The sequence below is a fragment of the Hevea brasiliensis genome, chromosome 2 (assembly GCF_030052815.1).
Source record: "Hevea brasiliensis isolate MT/VB/25A 57/8 chromosome 2, ASM3005281v1, whole genome shotgun sequence".
NCBI lineage: Eukaryota > Viridiplantae > Streptophyta > Magnoliopsida > Malpighiales > Euphorbiaceae > Hevea > Hevea brasiliensis.
The window spans coordinates 14,466,742-14,471,746 of NC_079494.1; positions in this window are offsets into that span (position 1 = coordinate 14,466,742).

Genomic DNA, 5,005 nt, shown 5'->3' on the forward strand with positions numbered 1-5,005 from the left:
TCAAAATCTTTATCACAGAGTTGGCTTACACTTAGCAAGTTGTATTTCAAACCTTCAACAAGCGATACATCTTCAATACAAGGTTTGGTTCCAATTGTCCCATTTCCAATTATTTTTCCTTTCCCTTTATCTCCAAATTTTACGTATCCTCCATCTTTCATTGTGATTTTTGAAAACTTGTCCTTTTCACCAGTCATGTGCTTTGAACAACCACTATCTATATACCATTTATCACTTTCCTTCATCCCTTTGAAACAAACCTGAAATTTAATCATTGAACTTTAGGTACCCAAGCAACTTTGGGTCCTTGGGGGTTAGTGACCTTAGGTAAGGTTCCCTTTGGTACCCATACCTTCTTTACCTTAAGATGACCTTTCTTAAGTGCACAAGAACTAATCATATGATCTCTTTTATTGCAATAATAACATGTAACATTAGGCAAGGAGGATGTAGATGCTTTAATGAAATGATTCTTGTACTTGTCATAGTTCATGAAACCATCAAAACCAATTCCATATTTCTCATTTGAAATTCTTTGGTTCCCAAGAAGTACATCTAGATTTTCTTTTCCTTTTGTAAATTTTGCCAAATCATTTGTCAAAGACTCTACTTTGGCTTCAAGAACTTTATTTTTCTCAATGAGCATTTCACAAGTTTCTTTTGAGGTTTTTAACTCTAAGTCTAGTTCTTTAAACAAAGCAATTTGTCCTTTGTAGAATTCATTTTCTTTATACACATTGGACATGGCAATATTTTGTGATCTCAATGATTCAATCTCTAAATTCATTTTACTGCATTTTCTCTTATAATTTCTATACTCATCATATACTCTAGCAAATGAAAGTTCAAGTTCTTCTACATTAGGAGATTCATAAGAATTTACCTCATTGTCACTTTCTTCTTCCTTTTGTGAACTCTCTACTTTCTCTTCAAGTGCCATCATACAAAGAAGAGCAGTCTCTTTGTCGCTTGATTCATCATTTGAAGATTCTTCACTGTTGCTCCAAACTACTTTCATAGCTTTCTTGCTCCTATCTTCTTTTCCTTTCTTCTTTTTGAGCAATAGACATTTGGGCTTGATATGTCTAGGTTTGTGACACTCATAACATACAATTTCTTCTTTTGAATCTCTGAAGTGTTTATCCTTGGGAGTATACTTTTTCAAGAATTTCTTGTATTTGCTTCCTCCCTTCTTGAAAGCTCTTTTAAATTTTCGTGCAAGCATAGCCATTTCATCATCATCTTCACTTGAAGCACTTGAGTTGTCACTAGAATCAGCTTTGAATGCAACTCCTTTCTTCTTATCTTCATCTATGTTTGACTTGAGAGCAATGCTTTTCTTTTTCTTTTGCTCATTTTCAACTTCATCTTTCTTATATACCATCTCATGTGCAATGAGAGAACTAATGAGTTCATCATAGGTGAATGTTTTAAAATCCTTGGTATCTTGGATAACTGTAGTCTTTGCTTCCCAAGACTTTGGAAGTGATCTAAGAATTTTCTTCACAAGTTCAGCTTCCTCAAATTTTTTGCCAAGTGCTTTGAGAAGATTTACAAGATCGGTAAACCTTGTACTCATATCTGCAATTGATTCTCCTGGCTTCATTTCAAACAGCTCATAATCTCGAATAAGAAGGTTTGCTTTGGACTCTTTGACGACATCAATTCCTTCATAAGTGACTTCAAGCTTATCCCAAATTTTCTTAGCAGATTGACATCCTGAAACACGATTGTATTCATTAAGGTCAAGTGAGCAATGGAAGATATTAATAGCTTTAGCATTTATAGAAATTTTCTTCCAATCATTGTCATCATATTCATCTTCAAGTTTTGGAACCTTTGAAGTTGCTGGACCATTCTTTTGAGGAACATGTGGACCATTTTTAATAATTCTCCATGCATCAATATCTACAGATTGTATGAAATTTCTCATTCTTACTTTCCAAAATGAATAATTAGTGCCATTGAAGAGTGGTGGTCTAGTGATTGAGTAGTCTTCAACTAATGGTGCGGGTATAGCGGCAGAATTACTAGATGAACTAGCCATTGTGGATCACTCTAAGGTTGTAAGACCCTAAGCAAGAGAGACAGGCTCTGATACCAATTTGTTGTCCCAAAATAGTCCAAGAGGGGGGTGAATTGGACTTTAACAATTTTTCGGCCCTTGCTTGTAGCTTAATGAAACATTGTGGCTTTGTTCAACTAGGTGCTTTACTAAATAAAATGAAAGTAATAAGTGCTTCAACAATGTGTTCCTAAGTTGCAATTCAAGCCTCAATCAATGTATATGGTAATAACTAACAAAGCATGCATCATACAATGTATAACTAATTTCTCAAATCACTCAATATGTCCACAAATTTATCAACTCAATCTATTCAAGCAACATTCAATATCATGTATAAGAAGAAAAATTTAAATTGCACAAAAATAAGGAGGTCAAGGTTAGAGAGATCAAACACAACGATTTTTATAGTGGTTCGGCTTAACTAGCCTATATCCACTCTCTCAAAGAACCCTCTTTGAGTCTTCTCTCCACTATTTGCTCTTTTGAAGGCAAGAGACCAAAAGCCCTTTACAACTTTTCAACACCAAGCTTTTACCAAGGTAGCTTGAAACCTTCACAAATGCTATCACAAGCACTTACTCTCTCAAGCTTCAATAGGTGCTTGTACAACCTCTCTTAAATGCAATTCAATATTGTAACACTCGCTCTTACTCAATACAAATCAAACTATAAAGAAGAGATGAGTTGATTTGCCAATGGAAGCTCAAAATCTTTAAAGCTCTTGAATGAAAGCAATAAATGAAAAATCAAAGTTGGAGTTCAAATGTAAGCTTTCATCAAGTGTAAATGAAGTGAAGAATGTGTATTTATAGTCCCAAATCATTTTAGACCGTTTGAAACCCTTTTGGAACGTTATACACACTGCCCAAGACAAAATAGCCGTTATTTTGTCCTTTTGTGCGAAGTTGAGCAGCTCTGATAAATTAGCAAACTAATGAAATTTTAGGAGCAGTCAGTAAACTGGTTAGTAAACTAACTTTTTTAGCAAACTCATTAGCAAACTAAAAATTTAGCAAACCAGTTAGCAAACTAAATCAATAGCTGCATGTCTCAACTTGCAATTTCAAATGATTTAGACCTTAAAAAATATTTCAATGGTAGTATCCAAAGTCATGATGAGAAAAGTAATCAGAAAATAAAATTTCATTTTTGAGCTCCATATGACTAAATTCTCATCCATTCTTTTTACAAAAGACCTAAGACTCAATCTCTAATACTATGCCTTTCATACATTTTCTTTGAGTCTTGGCTTCCATAATTTTGTCCTTTTCTCATTTTGAATTTATCCTGAAATGCCTTTGAGTATCCTTTCTCCTTAGATGCAACTTCAAGAATTCTTTAGTAATAAGACAAAGAATCTACACATCACTTTAAAGTTGGGTTAGATAGATTCTCTTTGAGTTTTGTTATCATCAAAATTAATGCTCATTTTAAGCTGCACGGGGTCAACACATATTCAATTAGTGCATAAATCAACCATGATCAATTGGATAGAGGTGAGTATTATTTGGTTTAGACCGAAATAACTAATTGATTGAACATAATTAATTTGGAAATTCAGTTTAGTTTTTGTAGAAATTTAGTTTGATTCAATTTTTATTTTTGAATTTTTTTGGTTTATATGGTTCGATTTTAGAGATAACATAATATTTTTCCTTTTTTCCTCCCTCTTGTGATATGGATTCAAATGATATAAACGTTGGGGCGTCCTCTACTAACGACGCGCTACATCGGAGCCCGGGTGTAGTGATAAATATGCAAGGGTGTAGGGCGTTCACCGAAAGCGACGCGCCATGCCGGCGCCCGGGTGTGGTGTTAAGTGAGCAAGGGTTCCCACATCATGGACGGGTGTGGGTAAAGAAGTTAGTCCATAGGACAGATAGTAGAACAAATAGTGGAACAGAACACAAGATAGATATAGAAAACAATAGAAGAAATCATAGAAGGAGACCAATTAGGAAGGAGCAGGATAGGAGGAGGATCAGGGTTGGTACTTGGAATGTTGGATCACTTACAGGAAAATTAATGGAGCTTGTGGATACCTTGGAAAGGAGAAGGGTGAATATTGCTTGCATTCAGGAGACTAAATGGGTAGGAGAGAAAAGTAAGGAAGTGGTAATTGATGGTATAAACTTTTGTTTACCGGAAAGGAGAGAAATAAGAACGGAGTGGGTATAATCATAGACAGAACATTGAAAGACGCAGTAGTAGCTGTGAAAAGAGTAGGAGATAGAATTATACTGGTAAAGCTAGTACTAGAAGGAGAAACAATAAATATAGTTAGTGCTTATGCCCCACAAATAGGACTAGACAGTGAGAGTAAACAAAGGTTTTGGGAAGATATGGATGATTTAATGCAAAGCATACCGAATGAAGAGAATGTTTTCATTGGTGGAGATTTGAATGGACATGTAGGAAGTGATAGGCAAGGTTATGAGAATGTTCATGGAGGTTTTGGTTTTGGCAGTCGAAATGAGGAGGGAAAAAATATCCTGGATTTTGCTATGGCATACGACCTAATACTAGCAAATACCTACTTTATAAAAAGAGAGTCACATTTAGTTACTTTCAAAAGTGGGCAACATAGAAGCCAAATCGACTTCCTCTTAACCAGGAAGACAAATAGAGCTCTATGCAAGGATTGCAAGGTCATTCCAGGAGAGGCTTTAACAAGTCAACATAGGTTGGTGGTCTTGGATGTCAAGTTTAGGAACAATTCAAGTAAGGTTAGAAGAAATAGTGTAGCTCGAACAAAGCGGTGGGAGTTCAAAGGAGTAAAGCAAGTGAAGTTCAAAAATGAGCTTCTCGAGTCCGAAGTATGGAAGCTAGATATGGAGGCCAATGATATGTGGATACAGATGGCATCAAAGATTAGAGAAGTAGCTAGAAAAGTACTTGGAGAGTCTAAAGGACATGGACCACCCTCAAAAGAGAGAT